At 44.2% G+C, this 19,282-nt stretch overlaps 1 protein-coding gene across 9 annotated transcripts in view; it reads left to right on the top strand.

Annotated features, from left to right (window-relative positions):
* The first annotated feature begins 3,682 nt into the window (after positions 1–3,682).
* The window catches only part of sorbs1 (sorbin and SH3 domain containing 1), an 82,164-nt gene continuing 66,564 nt past the window's right edge, over positions 3,683–19,282 (top strand). For all 9 annotated transcript variants that reach the window (XR_013965287.1, XM_080782224.1, XM_080782223.1 and 6 more), the window contains exon 1: positions 3,683–3,720. The gene's annotated coding sequence lies outside the window, so the exon portion shown is untranslated. The remainder of the gene's footprint in view (positions 3,721–19,282) is intronic.

Here is a 19,282-nt window from a genome sequence, read left to right as displayed (position 1 = left end):
GAACTGAACAAAATGAAACCCATCTAATGAACTAATGACCTTTATACAGTGTATACTAAGGTTAGCTGTTTTCTCCTTTAAATCCTGTGTGTGTGTGTGTGTGTGTGTGTGTGTGTGTGTGTGTGTGTGTGCGTGTGCGTGCGTGCGTTCTCTGTGCTGTATACGTGTACGTGGGAGTCTGAATGCATACAAGTGGGCCGCGTTAGAATGTACATAGTTCTGTGAGCGTCACTGCAATAAGGACTGAACATGCAGCCAATGTACAAACCTCATAGTCTGCCATAGTCTCCTCATAGTCTGCCTCATAGTCTGCCTCATAGTCTGCCATAGTCTCCTCATAGTCTGCACTCTGCCATAGTCTCCTCATAGTCTGCCATAGTCTCCTCATAGTCTGCCTCATAGTCTGCCTCATAGTCTGCCATAGTCTGCCTCATAGTCTCCTCATAGTCTGCCATAGTCTCCTCATAGTCTGCCTCATAGTCTGCCATAGTCTGCCATAGTCTCCTCATAGTCTGCCATAGTCTCCTCATAGTCTGCCTCATAGTCTGCCATAGTCTCCTCATAGTCTGCCTCATAGTCTCCTCATAGTCTGCCATAGTCTCCTCATAGTCTGCCTCATAGTCTGCCATAGTCTCCTCATAGTCTGCCTCATAGTCTGCCATAGTCTCCTCATAGTCTGCCATGGTCTGCCTCATAGTCTGCCTCATAGTCTGCCATAGTCTCCTCATAGTCTGCCTCATAGTCTGCCATAGTCTCCTCATAGTCTGCCATGGTCTGCCTCATAGTCTGCCTCATAGTCTGCCATAGTCTCCTCATAGTCTGCCTCATAGTCTGCCATAGTCTCCTCATAGTCTGCCATGGTCTGCCTCATAGTCTGCCTCATAGTCTGCCATAGTCTCCTCATAGTCTCCTCATAGTCTGCCATAGTCTGCCTCATAGTCTGCCTCATAGTCTCCTCATAGTCTGCCATAGTCTCCTCATAGTCTGCCATAGTCTCCTCATAGTCTCCTCATAGTCTGCCTCATAGTCTGCCATAGTCTGCCATAGTCTCCTCATAGTCTCCTCATAGTCTGCCATAGTCTGCCTCATAGTCTGCCTCATAGTCTCCTCATAGTCTGCCATAGTCTCCTCATAGTCTGCCATAGTCTCCTCATAGTCTCCTCATAGTCTGCCATAGTCTGCCTCATAGTCTGCCATAGTCTCCTCATAGTCTGCCATAGTCTGCCTCATAGTCTGCCTCATAGTCTGCCTCATAGTCTGCCATAGTCTGCCTCATAGTCTCCTCATAGTCTGCCATAGTCTCCTCATAGTCTGCCATAGTCTCCTCATAGTCTGCCATAGTCTCCTCATAGTCTGCCATAGTCTCCTCATAGTCTGCCATAGTCTCCTCATAGTCTGCCATAGTCTCCTCATAGTCTGCCATAGTCTGCCTCATAGTCTGCCATAGTCTCCTCATAGTCTGCCATAGTCTCCTCATAGTCTGCCATAGTCTGCCATAGTCTGCCTCATAGTCTGCCATAGTCTCCTCATAGTCTGCCATAGTCTGCCTCATAGTCTGCCATAGTCTCCTCATAGTCTGCCATAGTCTCCTCATAGTCTGCCATAGTCTCCTCATAGTCTGCCATAGTCTCCTCATAGTCTGCCATAGTCTCCTCATAGTCTGCCATAGTCTCCTCATAGTCTCCTCATAGTCTGCCTCATAGTCTGCCATAGTCTCCTCATAGTCTGCCATAGTCTCCTCATAGTCTGCCATAGTCTCCTCATAGTCTGCCATAGTCTCCTCATAGTCTCCTCATAGTCTGCCTCATAGTCTCCTCATAGTCTGCCTCATAGTCTCCTCATAGTCTCCTCATAGTCTCCTCATAGTCTGCCTCATAGTCTGCCATAGTTCTTTGAGCGTCACTAAGGACTGAACAAAGTGAAACCCATACAAACCTCACTTCTGGAAACGTTGGGAGATTTTGTGGAATATAATGAGTCTACAACGCTGCACCTTCTGACTGATTGTTCTACAGTATTTGTGAATTAAATTAACTTCACTTGGACTGACTTGTTTTGAACCCGTTCTGGACAGGAAGCCCTTTTTGGTGTTTTAAGCGTCATGTTAAAAAAAAGAAAGCAAAGTTACTATATTTACTCACGGCCAAGCTACACCGGGCATGTGTGCGTTTGACGTATAAGCACACTGCACGCACAAAGTATGCGTGCGAAATGCCCCGCGGCTACACCAGATCTGTGGCGCGCGGCAGATTTGTGCGGGACCTTCCGGGAGGATATATAGATACGCGTGTATGGGGCATACACACGTAAAAAAATTAGAACCGATCCTATTTCTAGAGCACGCGTAGGATGGCCCGCGGTATCCGTGCGTCTGGTGTAGCTGGTATCACTGGCATATATTGGTCCTATCCAAACACACTGTACGCGCACAGTAAACACGTGCAGTAAACGCATACGCACGCGCACAAAATTGCCTGGTGTAGCTTGGCCGTCAGGGTAACTGGACTAAGCTCAAGAACTTGTTTACAGCCAGGCCCTGCTCATAGAACATTTCATGGTAGAGGTTCAATGCCTTGTCCAAGGGCACTTTTCAGGTAATTTTAACGTGCCGGTCCGGGGATACGAACTATAGCGACCTTCCGATATCAAGACCGCTCCGCAAATCGTTCGGTATATTTTCAGATGGGGGGTCCGTGCTTAAATACAGATAATTCTGGGGGTCCTTGACAAGAAAAAGGTTGAGCACCACCTGTGTAATATAGTCCTATTTACTCTCGTTAAATATAAAATACATATAGGCTATGATATCCTCCCGAACATGTACATTAATTAATTGATATTAATTTATTACAAACGTTTGTTTGAATAAATCACTTACTGCATAATTAACAGCAGTGGTGCGTGCAGATCACACACGCACACGCACGCGCGGGACACACACACACTGCATGGCTCTCCCTCCCCAATGATATAGAATTGCTTTATCGTGCAACGCGAATGTTGGCCGCTTGGTGGAGCCATTGCATTTATTTTTTTATGGACAATACATGGATGGAGTCATTTACCGGTATTAGAAGTTTATTCATACTGAATTTTCCATCCGCCCGCTCGGATTATGCATCAAATGACTGGTTGAATCAATCAATCAACCAACCAATCAATCAATTAATATTTCCCACACGTGTCCTTAAAAGGGGAGACGCATGGTGCAGACCTGCAGGGTAAAAGCTTACAAGAAAGTGATCTAATATAGTCGACGCGTTGTTGTTAAAGTCGTTTCCTTGACCGTCACCAGACCAGAGACAATATCGTTGACTAGAATAAATTGGCAATGCATTAGAGCGGGCTGCTGCGGAGGCTTGGTCAGAGAGAGAGAGGGAGAGGGAGAGAGAGAGAGGGAGAGGGAGAGAGAGAGAGAGAGAGAGAGGGAGGGAGGGAGAGGGAGAGAGAGAGAGCGAGAGAGGGAGAGAGAGAGGGAGGGAGAGAGAGAGAGAGAGAGAGAGGGAGGGAGGGAGAGGGAGAGAGAGAGAGAGAGCGAGAGAGGGAGAGAGAGAGGGAGGGAGAGAGAGAGAGAGAGAGAGGGAGGGAGGGAGAGGGAGAGAGAGAGCTGACACAGTGACTCACGCACTCTCCTGCTACACGCACGCACGTACAGAGCTCGTTCAGTGCTGCGTGTGTGCGGTGCGCGACAGGGGAACGCTGGATTTCCACTCGATTAAGGTAAGCATTGTTTTAATTCCCCCCCCTCGGGGTAATTCTGTCTGCGCGGTGTGTGTGTGTGTGTGTGTAGGCTAATAGCCGTCTAATTCTGTAGGTTAACAAGCATATTAAGACATTCTAATATTTTAGACTTTTTGCCTTTAAATATTGTCATCATATTGCCCATATTGTCTACATTGGCAGCCTAGAGCAACTGGCTTTATGCGACGCTGGGTATAGTGATACAAAACACAATCCGAATCTAGTTTTAGAATAATCTACCGTTTAAAAAAAATATATAAACTATGATAATCTGACAGCATGTTAAAGAAGATTGATTTATACTTCGTCGCACGGCGGTGTCGCGTGTACGTGCCGAACAGGCGGACGTCAGTCATATAATACAGATCTACAAGCTCACATCGTCGGCATCCGCCCCCGTGTTGTGATCTTGCAGATCTGCTATATTTCCGACCCCCGGCAGTGTGCTGTCTGTCTCGGGACGGTTACCGCAGTAGGCTACACTAGTACACACCATACTAGAGTGTTAAAAGGGTACACACAGGCACTATAAAGGTCCAAATAGAGCCAGCATGTGCCGCACTGTGTCAGGCAGAGGTTCTGCCTTCATGCATGTCTCTCCAGGCTGCAGGCGGTGCTTTCATATTATAGTCAGTCTAGTTCTGCTAACACAGTGGTTTACAGTACCATTTTCACATCAAAGGTCTTTAATTATTCTCCATTTGAGCCACGGACCACCATTTGATGACATTTGGCCTCTCAGACCCAAAACTAATTAAGAATATTTTAAATAAAGATATTTCCCACTATTCCATATGCTGTATTGATGTTGGTAGCCTGCCTACCATTAAGCATTGATCAAAAATAACAATTCTTCAACATTCTATATAATTGTGTAGACTTCTGGTATAAATTAAGTAGCCTAATGCAGTTTAACAATAATTGAACTCTTGAGACACGTCCATTTTGGTTTCATTTTACATTCTCAAGAGTTAAAGATCTATTAAGGGTCCCTCATTTAGCATGGGGGACCACCTCCACCTGGAACCCCCTCAAGGACCACCTGGTGGTCCCCGGACCACTGGTTGAAAAACCACTGCTATAGGCTATAGGTCTGCTAGGCTTCTGTATTTCTATTGAGCTATAAGTATAATGCCTGCATTTGTCCAGTGCAGCCTGTTTGGTTTTCATAAAGTTGTCCAATAATATATACAGTAATGTACAGTGTAGACACACAATAACCCTGCTCCATACGGGTTGGTATTGATTGTGCGACAGCCGTACTGTAGCTACAGTATAGGCTGCCTTAACCCATTTACACCCTAAGACGATTCTACAAATGTCTTTTACATCCTTGTTTCTAATATCTAAGGACCCCCAATAATATATGCAATTGGCCACCGACCCCCCATCTCAAAACATGTTGTTCTATAGGGACCACCCAGAAGCAAAGATGAGTCAAAAACGTTCACTCTGAAAGAATATAATTCAAACATTTGGGCCACATTTTCACGATTTTTCAAAAATAGCAGACCTACAAGCTCATAGCGCGGCACTCAGTGCCGCGCTATGAGCTTGTAGATCTGCTATTTGTCAATAGCCAAAGTACAACATGATGCTTGAAACACCAAAAGGGTGTTCCCTCCCCGCCCAGAATGGGTTAAAGTATGAGAAAGGTTAATGAAATGCACACTATGCGGCACGCATGGTGAGAGTGTTAACTCTGGCATATATAGACTTATAATTCAATGTGATATCGTTCAAGATAATGTGGTAGTGTGAGAAGAATGAATGTAATGAAAGTGTTTGTTTATCATGTCAATGTAAGCCATGCTCTATGATTATCTATGCAGTTTTGGGCTATACTTTTCCTCCAATTAGAAGTGGATTTCATTATACAGTAGTAGTAGTAGTAGTAGTAGTAGTAGTAGCCCTATAGGAAACATTTTTATCTCACTACCAAGGACTTGAGATCTTTGCTTGATTATTATTATAGGTCCATTTGGTTGTTGCCACCATACAATTTACAATTTAGGCATTTAGCAGACGCTCTTAATCCAGAGTGACTTACATTAAGCAAAAACAAAAGCATGGCATAACATCACATATATAAAAAGTAGTTGTCATGAATCATGTAAACTCAGAACGTAACAGTGGAGTATCTATGTCAACTATACACACTATATATTATACAATATGCATGTGTATAGTAAAGTGCTATGACTACATAAAATGCAATTCTAGTGCTGTCTACGTAACAATTGCTATAAGTCTGTCGCAAATACTTTAGTCTACATGAAGTGCTATCTAATGGGCTAGGCTAGGGCAAGTGCTACGGGCCACGGGCCATACAACACTTCTATCATGAATCATGATATTATGATGTGCCTGACTACTGACAACCAGAGCTCCCATCTGTTACAACAGTTACATAACTCATACTGTAACCATACTATGAAGTCCTCTTTGTTTACTCAGTGTGAATGTCAACTTGCATGTTCCAGTGGCAGGTTGACAAACGTGTGTGTGCCTAAGCTGGAGGCCAATGTCTGGGCTAATTGGGAGCATAGTGTGTGTTCATGTGAACAACATGGATTGTCTTTGATATGTTTAACTGTGATACAGCTTCTAAAAGGCTTATATAGCCCCAAATCCTGACTGTGTACCATTTATTATTACCCCGCGACCTCTACAGTGAACATTATTCATTTTTATTTATATTTTCCCAGATGACTCTTCTTTGCTGACACAGCAGGTCCCATCGATATTTCTCGGTGGCGTGTGTGTGTGTGTGTGTGTGTGTGTGTGTGTGTGTGTGTTTGTGGGGGGGGGGTGATATTATTGACTAGGGTGAGGACACGTGGTTCTCAAACTTTTGAATTTCAAGGACTCTAATAACTCTTCCAGACCTGTAAGGGTGGGTCCCTGGAACCCACCACTGGGTTGGGAAACACACAAGAACCATATACTGTATGGCACAATGTGGTTTTAGGATCTAGGATCTCAACAGATCCTCAATTCCTGAAGATTCAACTAAATAATTATTTATGGTCCCTATTCAGCCTGTGTGAGAATTAGATGGGGCTGTTTCAATGACTTGCATAATTTAGTTTAGCTCTTAAACTCAGTAGTGAATGATGTTAGTCAGACAGACAGCAGAACGTCTCTCAAAATGCACCATCATTCACTGTAACGGGAAGACTAAGAGGATGATTTATTTTTATGCACGAAAAATAATGAGTCTCTGACACTGACTCAGAAGTACCTTCTGCACGGTTTAAAACGAATGAGATGAAGATTTGCACTGGATAATAGTAAACTACTATACGCAAGTCTTTTCCAAGTCTTTAACGGCATGGATTTCTAGACAAATTTGTTCAACGCAAAATACTGTTCAAGTTCAGGAGACTTCGGGGAAAAAAGCAATTCTCCTGAATGCTGCCTTCCTTTCAGCATGGCATGGAAAGGAGTGGCATTTTGCATTTCTTTCACCATGTAGTATGAATTTGCGGTCTGGAGAGGGCAGTTGTTTTACAGACGGGTAAAAGGGCAGTTGTTTTATAGACGGGTAAAAAGAGCAGTTGTTTTACAGACGGGTAAAAGGGGCAGTTGTTTTACAGACGGGTAAAAGGGGCAGTTGTTTTACAGACGGGTAAAAGGGGCAGTTGTTTTACAGACGGGGAAAAAGGGCAGTTGTTTTACAGACGGGTAAAAAGAGCAGTTGTTTTACAGACGGGTAAAAGGGGCAGTTGTTTTACAGACGGGTAAAAGGGGCAGTTGTTTTACAGACGGGGAAAAAGGGCAGTTGTTTTACAGACGGGTAAAAAGAGCAGTTGTTTTACAGACGGGTAAAAGGGGCAGTTGTTTTACAGACGGGTAAAAGGGGCAGTGGCTGAAGCCCCCAGTGATGTCTTATGTGTGCACGTCCCTGTCATAGGCTACAGTACACCAGACTAGTTGTTTATGAAGTGTTGGGCGAGGAACTGTAAATGTTTAAATGAACCCAGGGGTATGTTAGTTATCTGTTCTCTATATGCCCAGAGGGTCAACCCTATGAGGGTCAACCCTATAGCTTCATTTGTTTATCCTGCAGTCACTCAGAAAGGAATGCTGACCCCTTGGCTTGACCTTTTGCTTTGTGCAATGAAAGCATCAAAAGCATCATTTTTAAACGATGCTTGGTCATGGACTTGAAAGGAGTAAAGTAATGTAAAGTAAATGGGGGGTGGGGCATGTGTTTAGTTAGCCATACGTACTCTATTCTGTTAAAAGTTGAAAGGGAATTGTACAACTTTATGTGACGATAGAAAGAGATAATTTGTAAAAGTATTAAGTGCCATTGTCTCACACGCAAAACATCCAGGCTTGGTGTTTCATTAGTTTTTGTGATTTAATAGGTTTTTTTTTTTGTTGGAACAGTTTATTGGGTTTTATTGATTTTTATCTAAAGTTAAAACTGATTAAAACTACCTGAGCTCGGTTTTTAAGGTTTCAAGGTAAATCAAGATCACGGTTCAAGATGAATCGTATTTGAATTGTTGAACATGCAAATAGAACCCTGTATAGTCATCAGGTTGGTAGTACCACTACCTGTTGGGAAGCACCCAGCACAGCTGTTAATATTTTATAACGCTTGTTCAGAATCATGTTACATCATGGATCCCTTAGATTTGAGAGAGAGAGAGAGAGAGAGGATCAGCCTTTGAATCTCTGAAAACTGAATTTCAAAGATTTGCCAAAGCCAGCTGTCTCTCAGAGAGCAGCATTCTTTTTTCTTTATTTTCTTTTTTTCTCCAGGAGACCATTTAGAAAACCACCATCAGTTTTAGGTAATAATAATATAGCTCACAACTAACCTTTTGAGTTAAATATTATTATAGTTGATATTCTAGTTGTATCTACTTTGCCAATTAAACGTGCAGCAAATGCACTGTTACTTTACCAAATATTATAGGATATTGATCTTAGTTTTACAGTTTATCAAAACACAGCAATGCATAATAATCAAACTGTCATGTCTTTGAATGTGGTGAAATCTGTAACAAGGCAACAGTAATATATATTTTAGTTTACATTGTCAATGCTTGTGTACATTATCTTTAAAAATGAGAAATGTCCATTTTCACCAGCAGCAGTTTTAGTCCTGTATGTATGCCAGTTCTGTCAGTCAAACTATATCTATTGTTAATAATCGTTGTATGTATTGTAGCGTACAGACAGTATATTGCTGTGGATCAGGCCGGATGTTTCAGCCCAGACACCAGGTTTCTGTTTTCACTCTGTGTTAATGTTACAAAAGGTTGCCTAGCAACCACGTCCCTCCCCCCCCTTTTTCTCCATCTGCTCCCATTGGCTGAAGTGGACAGTGCTGCCTGAAGTGTTCTGCTTTGCCTATTCAAGGTTCTGTGGCACAAAGAAGCCCCCCCCCCCCTCCCCCCCACCCGATCATGGCCGCATGTAAACAAGACATTGAAAAGACAATTTAATTTATGGCTAGTTGGCGATGGATTTCAAGTCACCCCCTCTCTCATTGGCATTGTACGCACGGAGGCTACTGATGGCAAACAAGGACAGCCATGCACTTGTTGGCAGATATTTTAACTGTGACTGTGTGCGTGTGCGTGTGCGTGTGTGTGTGTGTGTGTGTGTGTGTGCGCGTGTCGTGTCGCAAGAAAAGCAGAAACCGCACTGTGAAATACTGAGTGTTAATTAAACTCTGAGAGTCAACAGACGGAGCCAAATGGGCATGTAGTCCACTTGGTTCCATTTGTACAGAGCCCACAAGGGTCCATTTGGTTCCTATCTGTATTATAGTGTGTGTACAAATGGAGCCAAATGAACATGTTAGGCTCCACTTTGGTTCCATGTGTACTTAAATTCAAAATCAATAAACACAGAGGAATTTCCTTTGCCATTAATATAACAGTAAGCAACAGTACCCAGTTACACTACTGAGCAAAAATCTTATATAGTAACTATAGTCCATACCTGGGGATGTGAGTACTCAAAGTATTTGCAGACTTGGGGGGGTATACGCTACATGTGTACAGTATATAAATCAGGGATCAATTCTGTTTCATTTGGTACTGTAGCACTGAAGATGAGGACACTTATTTCGCTTTCCCAAATGTTGGGAAAGTGAAAAACACGGTCTGGGCATTATGCTAATGGTCAAAGTCCGTGTTGAAGTTCAGATCAATTGCTCAACCCACTGAGGACAGAAGAACCATTTGGAACAGAGTGTAAATGTGTGACTGACGGTTTCCTTTTCATGTAGGATGATGAAGTATATATATATATTTTATCGTTCTAGCCAAATATTAATTCAAGTAGTTAGTGGCAAAAGTGCCTCTGGTGCTTTAATGTGTCCGGGTGTGGAGGGAGATCAGCCAGACAGACCTCCAGAGCTTGCGAGCGAGCGTTCTTGAAATAGATAGAGGAGGATGGAGGCCTGTGGTCCGCTCATTTCACACGAGGATACCTTCAAAAGCTACTTGAGATGGCTGGATTATCGCAGCGCTAGCGTGTCCCGGTAAATATGCACCGACTATGATTAAACAATCAACAAGGTCCTGTGTCACATAACCACTCAGACGGCTAAATCAGGAAACACTCTCAGAGCTTCCATGCCACGTTTGAGTCAAAACATCCCCCCCCCCCCGTCCCTGAATGAGGAAACACTTTGAACACGCTCTCAGACAATGATTTGAATTGTCAGCATAGCTCCCATGTGTGGGGTGCCCTATTATCTAAGCCCAGAGGAATCTGTGGCGCAACAGCTGAGCTCGTTATCGCGTGATGACATTAATTTTAGGTGCCGTTTCCCCTGATTTCATGTTCCCAAATTAAATAAGAGACTCATCCTGTCGGGGGGGGGGGGGGGGGTACCACTGGTGGGCTGCGATGGTATTGCGAGTGGGCCTTTTCTGTGTGGAGTTTGCATGTTCTCCCCGTGTCCCATATATAGGGTATAGGTACCCTCACACAAAAACATGCAGTAATCCTGGTCTCTAAACTGCCTCCCCCTGGCCAGCCGGGGCGCCTGATGGAGGAGAGAGGAACTGGGACCTGGGTAGAATAACGTGTTCCCTCCATGTAAAATGGAACTTAATGTTAGTTCCATAATCCATTTATCCAATCCAGGACATTAAATAAATAATATGAATATGAATCACCAACATCACCACTTAACGTATGGTCATATGGACAAGCACTAAATGCCAAAATCGTATCTTTCAACAAGAATACCGTCCGCTACATGAGAAAAGATTACATGAAATGTTATTTGTCTCCATGGGGGAAATGTGTCAATAACAGAAATATAGTAATGATGCAAAGGCTTCACTAAGCAAGTAAACAAGACTAATACTGTATGTGACACTGGTGGTGCCCAACTATGTATAAAGGAGGCTTTTAGTGTGAAACTGCCCATGGCCTGAGCTGAGCTCATGACTTAAAGGTATATTCAGTTGATTTCTCTTAATTCAAATATCACTTTTTGCCCCTTTTTTGTGGTAATCCTCCCTAGTACTATATAGAGTGTGCTGACCATATAATGTCCCCAGTGAACTGTAGGGGTAAAAAAAAAAACATAGTTTCGGTTTTGGACTATTTTTATGTATCCGACGTATTGCCATGTTTTTGTTCTCGCTTACTGTATATCGCTCTGGATTAAGAGCTAAATGCCTAGATTGATAAATGTGCTTCCGTTGGGCCTGTCCTGGTGTCCTCTACATGTGTTGTGTTTGTTGGAGAGCGGCCTAGATGCCTCTCCGTGCAGAAGTAGCTAGCACCCCTTGGTAAACTGTCAGCTTAGTGACATTGTTATTATTATTATTGCACAGCCCTCTGGCGCTCTCTATCAATGTCCACGACGATCAGACGGCGTCGGTCGTGCCCACGGGCTGAACCGATGCCCCGCACGCCCACAAAGAACCGCCCATGGGCTGAACCGATGCCCCGCACGCCCAGAGAGAACCGCCCATGGGCTGAACCGATGCCCCGCACGCCCAGAGAGAACCGCCCATGGGCTGAACCGATGCCCCGCACGCCCAGAAAGAACCGCCCATGGGCTGAACCGATGCCCCGCACGCCCACAAAGAACCGCCCACGGGCTGAACCGATGCCCCGCACGCCCACAAAGAACCGCCCACGGGCTGAACCGATGCCCCGCACGCCCACAAAGAACCGCCCACGGGCTGAACCGATGCCCCGCACGCCCACAAAGAACCGCCCACGGGCTGAACCGATGCCCCGCACGCCCACAAAGAACCGCCCACGGGCTGAACCGATGCCCCAGAAAGAACCTCACATGTGCCAACGAAGTGCTCTGTCACTCGTCACGTCCAATAACCTTCTCATGGACATGCTATCATGCAGCAGCTGAGTGTCGTGTTTTCGTTCCCCCTTAAAACATGATCAGCATGATTATAGTTGGAGAAAGATTTCTTTAAAAAAAAAAGTGTACAGAAAGTGTTAAAATTATGTTTTTATGTGGCCACACCCATACACAGGGAAGACTATATTTCAATATTCTAACCACACCTGAGGGTCAGCGCTCGGCCAGCAGTCTGCCGTCACCCAGGCGGATGCGTGCACGCCAACTTGCTTCTCGCCCTCGGGCGTCTTACTGGTACTTTTACTGGTAAAATATAATGTGATGTGAATGTCTTTTTTTTTTTTTTAATAACCAATGTACACATTGCATCGTGACACGTTGTGAGCTATTAGATTTTCACTACTACCGACAATTTCTTTGAAATTTCTTCATTTTCTTCTGCGTTTTTTTAAGATTATTATTTTTGGCGTCTTTTTGCCTTTATTGATCAGATGTACAGTAGGTCAACAGGAAACGGGAAGAGAGATATAGTGGGGGGGGGGGGGGGGGAGAGACATGCAGCAAAGGTCGTCGGGATCGGGACTCGAACCCGCGACACGCTGTCAGGCTGGATTACCGTTTTCTTTGAAGATTCTTTTTTATTTTCACCTGGTGTTTTCCATCAGGATGTGGGGCCATTATTATTGAAGCACTTAGCACGACATCACCTTTCAACAGAACAGGACGCTATAAACAAGTTACAAGTGTCATTATTTTAACTGTGGTGAAAAAAAAACTAAATAGGACAATTTGGCGGGGAATGTTGAAAACTGGGACATTTGTCGGGACTCACGCTTGAAACTGGGGCAATCCAAGTCAAACGGGAACGTCTGGTCACCCAGCCAGCCAGCCTCTGTGTGGACAGTTATGATCGTAACGTTGAAGGCACGTACACATCTCCTTTTATGTGGCATTTGTTTAAAAGTAAGAACCTCAAATAGCTGCGTTGAGGAATGCGTAGAATCCCCAGCCTGCTGGCTGGCTAGCATGGAGCAGCCTGTTTATAATGGGAGGTGGAGAGAGGGGGGAGGAGGGAGGGAGGGAGGGGAGGAGGGGGTCTCCTCAATTAGGGGGATAAGCTCTGGAGCGGACCCTTCCAAGCCATGTTTGGAGCTGTTTGGTGGAAGTCGGACCACGCTGTGAGAGCACTGGAGAGCTCCTCTGTACTCTGCCATTTGTCCACAAAGCAAACGTCAAACGGTGTTACATAACAGGCCCCACTCTCTGTCCACACAGGTGTGATGAGACCTCTTTTGTGTGAGCATGCTCAGTTTTTAACCCATTCTGAGCGAAACCCCCTTTCGTGTTTTTTTAAGCTTTTGAAAAATAGCAGATCAGGTCTGCTATTTTTTTTAAATCGTGAAAATGTGACGCGAATCTTTGAATATAATACTTTCAGAGTTTCGGTTTTTAACTCAAATCTTTGCTTCTGGGGGGGGGGAGGTCCCTGAACAACATTTTTTCAGATGGGGGTCGGCGGCATATTACATATAATGTTTTGGGGTCCTTGACATGAAATATTGAGAACCACTGATTACGTTTTTCAGGAAAAAGACGTCAGGCCTAATTGAGTTAAGGCAGCCTTTCAACAAGGACCCCGCCCCCCTGAAAGGCATTGTAGTTCAACATATTATAGTATTGGTAGATTTATGGTAGAATTTATTTTTCAGAAGATCCGAATAGGTAAAAAAAAATCCAGAGGAAAAGTTCAAGTGTGTGCAATTTTTTTTTAGCTCATAGAAAAACGATGTGACGCGAGCTCGTATAGACCGTCTATTTTATCAGTTTGACGTATACTAACAGTACAGGGTTCAAGTGGTTAACTTATATGGATTTGTCCGGTAGCTTATATATCCTCACTTTACAGCCTCTCTGCGATTGGCTGGCCCTGGGCAGTGCCTTGCCAAGCTGGGGACTGAATGTTTTCATAAGTGGGTCCACACGCCACAGTCGCTGAGTGGGTGGTACATTCCCCAGGTGGCATGTGGTGACAGCTCTCTCTCTGGACGCGCCTTTTTTTGTTTTAAACAAACACCCCCCTGCGGAGCCAGGCTCAAGGTCAAACCTATAGGCCCGTAAAGCAGTGAGGGGGGCCAGAAGGCAGTAGAACCAGACCAGCCCTCTCAGAGTAGACACCGTACTGTCTCACTGAGGGGGTCCAGAAGGCTGTAGAACCAGACCAGGCCCTCTCAGAGTAGACACCACTGTCTCAGTGAGGGGGTCCAGAAGGCTGTAGAACCAGACCAGCCCTCTCAGAGTAGACACCACTGTCTCAGTGAGGGGGTCCAGAAGGCTATAGAACCAGACCAGCCTTCTCAGAACAGACCACTGTCTCAGGGGTCTTTGAAGAGACAAGACTGGCTATTGGACTTACATGGAGTGATTTTGGTTGACTTCCTATCCTATCCAACACCAGCACTGTGTTGATTTCTACCCAGCCTCTGGTGTTATAGGTAAGGAATGTCCACAGCTCTGCTTTGAGGGTGGCATTCATTGTTGCTTTGGTTATACTTGATAATTGTATTTTACTCATAACTGTACAACACAATACAGAATATTGCATTGCACTGCTGCTGTGTTTCACTGTGCATGTCTTCCCTGTTGAGTCATCAAAAGGCGATAATTAATTAATCCACAGATCTGGCAGGTTGTGTAGAAATACTCCTGAGCTATATTGGTGATCCGATGTTTGACAGTACAGTATGTCACATGTGAAGTCTCTCTAGGAGGGCTGCAGGTGCAATACAAGTATATTGATATTACTTCATATCAGTGTTGTGATGAGACTAAAGTCATCTGGGATTTAACGTATAAGGCTAATAATATCATCGTAATAATACTGTGAAACTGATATGGCACGAGTGTTGTCTTTTCCTGGTTTTAACCCACTTAGAGGCTGAATCATGACAGTTTTCCCAAACAGTAGCCTATTATGTAATTGGCTGCTGACGCCCATCTGAAAATATGTTGTATATTTTTCAAATCTTTTGCTGTTTATTCACTGTACAATTCACTGTTTCTATAGATTTTGAGCTATTTGATCAAAAAAACATTGTGATATTTGATTTAGTCCATATTGTCATCAGGCAGGCTTAGCTCTGTGCGGCTCCATTGTTGGACATGAGCTGATAATAATAATAACAACAATAATAATAGTAAACTAAAAGCTAAGGGATAAAAAACATTAAAAACTGTGGGGGGAAAAAGAGAGTTCTGTAGGGAAAGCAGTATTGAAGAGGTGGGTTTTGAAGAATGATGATGAATGATGATCACATGTGCCTCTAGGACGCATCCTTGAGACTTCAAATGAACACTTTGAAACAGAAAGGGTATTTTAAGGCCTTGTTGTTATTGCCTGGAAATGTGTGTGATAATTACACTGAGGAATAACTACTCTATTGTTTGGTTTGCCATGGATTCCTTACTCGTCCCCCCCCAAGCAAATCATTTTCAACTAAAGCTTTCCCCACGACAACAACAACACTGAAAATTCACTAGTAGAGCTACAGAGCCCTGAGGAACTCCGCTCAGCCATATGGGGTTACCACATGTATGGAGTCAGAGTACGTCTGCTTCTACCACATGGTCTTTCCCACATAGGGTTTCAGAAACGTTTTAGGATTTAGAAGACATTTTTTTTGTACTTTGTCCTGACTAGTTTTGATATGACTTAAGTTGATCTGGCCTCCATCAGACTCTCTCTCTGATTCATCCAGGACGTCTGTCTGTCTTAGTGGGTAAAGTTTATGTTGGTTGGTCGGATTTGAAACCACCTTCTGAATCTGAAAAGAAATCTAATTCCATGTGACTTGTCTTGTACAGTATGTGACCTTTTAGACTTATTTAAACAAATCAGATTTTAATGTTGATGTAGCACAGATCTGATTCAGGCTTGATTTGGCTGCCAGTGTAAATGGGGGCATAATTGGTCCAGGTCCTGACCGTGCTTTCTGGGCTGGTTCTATAGTAGCCCAGTAGTAGCAGTGGGGTGGTTCTGTACTCTGTAGTAGGCTATAGTAGCCCAGTAGTATAATAATAATAATCTTTATTGTCCTGAAGGATATTTTTCTTCACAATCTGTTCAACAGTTCAACACCCACATCAAAAACAACACAGAGCACATTAACACCAAGACGATACAAAAACAAAACATGAGGTCCCCACTGTGTACAGAACCATCCTATCGGTGGGGCAGTTTGTTTAATGCCGCGATGGCTGAGGGGACAAAACTCCTACTAAAACTGACCTTTTTCCATGGCAAGGTTCTGTATCTTTGTCCAGATGGCATGAGGTTAAAGAAACGATACAGAGGATGGTCAGTGTCATTTGATATTGAGAGTGCTAGTCGTGTGATGGCATTATTGTTCATATCAGAAAGTGTGGGTGTAGGAAGTCCGATGATTTTGGAAGGAATACGGGTGATACTGAAAAGTTTGTTCCTGTTAGTAGCAGTGATGGAGCTGCGTATGACCGTGATAAAAGCTACACTCACCTACCTGTCACTATAACCACGTGGTCATGTTCCTGTCCCAGTACAAACAGAGACTGTTGTAGCTTTTGATATACCCTGTCGTCACGTTTTGGACCTTCTCCAGTTTATAGCACAATAACTTATCTGTCTGGGGTTTTTTTTTTTTTTGTTTGTTTTTGCTTCAGAGGCGAGGCACTGACTGACTGACTGACCTCTCTTTGTGAAACTAAAGTGTAGCAGATTGCAGGAGGACGGAATGTTACAGCTACAGTAGGTACGGTAGTAGTACTGTACTGTACTGTACTGTACATAACAGGACTTTAGGAACGCATGCAGTTCCAGTTGATAATGCCTTATCTTATCCTCCTGTTTATCTTGGCCTCCTGGCTATACCGCCGGCCGCGCTCCTGCACTGGTCTCATCTCTCTCTCTCTCTCTCTCTCTCTCTCTCTCTCTCTCTCTCGCTCTCTCTCTGTCTGTCTCTCTCTCTCTCGCTCTCTCTCTGTCTCTCTCTCTCTCTCTCTCTCTCTCTCTCTCTCTCTCTCTCTCTCTCTCTCTCTCTCTCTCTCTCTCATCTCTTCCTAAAAAGGCCTGCAGGGTGATGAGTGTTTATGCAACGTGGTGCATGCTTTGCCTGGTGGTGTACAGTAGCTGTCAGGTGTTCGTGATCAATAATATCTGGTGTCAAGAGGAGCACACGTCACCTCATTATTCTCCTTCTCCTCCTTCTTCATCTTCTAATAATTCTTCTTCTCCTTCTTCTTCGTCGAACGGATTGCGGAGCGGTCTTGATACCGGAAGGTCGCCAGTTCGAATCAGCGATCCGACACGTTAAAAATTACCACCGCTGAAGTGCCCTTATTGGACAAGGCATTGAACCTCTACTCTACCATGAAATGTTGTATGAAATAAGCAGGGCCTGGCTGTAAACAAGGATCTGATGCTTAGTCCAGTTACCCTGGGTAAACATAGTACCTTTCCTTTCCTTTTTAATATTCTTATTCTTTGTATTTTTGTATGTACCGTACATTCCACTGTTGTGGTGTGTGTGTGCGTGCGTGTGTGGGGCACGCACCCCGGTGTACGTGTAAGAAGTATAAGACTTGTGGAATGTGACAGTGGACATCACCCTGAGTACTCTTTAATGGAGTTTGGAAAGAGCAGATAGAGAATAGTTGGGAGGATTATAGGACGATGACGTAATGGACGTGTGTGTCGTCTCTCTGTGGGACGCGGGGGGTCAGGGACCCTCGTCTGTTTTATTAGGGAATAACACATTTTGGACTGAGGTCCATTAAAAAAAAAAAGGCTTCAAAATCCGAAAAACCCATGTTTCTATGTCAGCTGTGCTCAACCTTTCACGTCAAGGACCCCCAGAATTATCTCTATTGGGCCACGGACCCCCATCTCAAAATATGTAGTTCCAGGGACCCCCCCAGAAGCCAATATTTGAGTAAGAAATGTTCGCCCTGAAATAAAAATTTCAAAAATATCAGGCCTACAAGCCTACAAGACCTACAAGCGCCACTCTGTAGCGCGCCACTAGTTTGTAGATCTGCTATTTTTCAATATATAGCTAAAGCATATAACATAATGCTTTAAAACATGCACCCAAAGGGGGTTCCTCCTCCCCGTCCGAAATGGATAAACATCCCAGGGCCCGGTCGGCACAGCCAGCCTCTCTCTCTCTGTAGCCTCTCTCTCTCTGTGTGTATACTGTACGTATATACCACTCACAGTAATGAAAGATATGTTTCAAAGGTCTGTTCTCACCCCCCACGGGGCTTGTCTGGAATCTCTCCGGTTTTTTCCCCTCCTCTCCCATCCATCCATTATTTTAGACCTATTTCAGGAGACGGAAACATCCCCTGTTCTGTCTCTGTCTCTCTCTCTCTCTCTCTCTCTCTCTCTCTCTCTCTCTCTCTCTCTCTCTCTCTCTGCCTCTCTCTCTCTCTCTCTCTCTCTCTCTCTCTCTCTCTGCCAGTGTGGATTTGGATAAGTAAATTGAGTTTCTTTTTCAGTTTTTAGTCATATTAAATAGTCTCTTGAATAGTTTTCATCTTTGAGTGGTGCAACCACTCCTATACAACCAGCAATGTCCGTCCGTGTACACTCATGTGTTCACCCATGTATGTGACGTTAATGAGCACCAGTATTCTTTTTTTCTTATATATTTTTTATCCCACGATTTTGTAACCCATTTTTCACCCCTGTGTCAATTATCTAATGTGATCCTGGGCTCTATACACCCTCCGCCAACCTGGGGAGAGCAACGGACTTCAACTCATGCTTCCTTCATGCCTGAGTGTCCAAGTTGCTCCTTTACACCTGACAGGGGGGAGTTTCCCTGGTTGGACGTAGCGCGTGAAAGGAACACGTTATTCCAACCAGTTCCTTTCCCCTCCATCAGGCGCCCCGGCTGGCCAGGGGGAGGCAGTTTAGAGACCAGGATTACTGCATGTTTTTGTGAGGGTATACCTACCCTAGGGGACACGGGGAGAACATGCAAACTCCACACAGAAAGGAGCACCAGTATTCTGCATATCATTTGGAAATGTGCATTAAAAATATGCAGTAAAGAAGTTCTTAATTTTACAGATGAAAACCAGATAGGCCAACAATACCTGTGCAACTTGTGTACCTGTCCTTTTACCTGTGTGTGTGTGTGTGGCGTGTGTGCGCGCGCACACAGGGGAGATAGAGCAAGTGTGTGT

Source organism: Protomyctophum bolini (genome assembly GCF_963924005.1).
Source record: "Protomyctophum bolini genome assembly, chromosome: 14".
NCBI lineage: Eukaryota > Metazoa > Chordata > Actinopteri > Myctophiformes > Myctophidae > Protomyctophum > Protomyctophum bolini.
The sequence above is the reverse complement of the archived record's forward strand: the minus strand, read 5'-3'. Positions and strand labels throughout refer to the sequence as shown.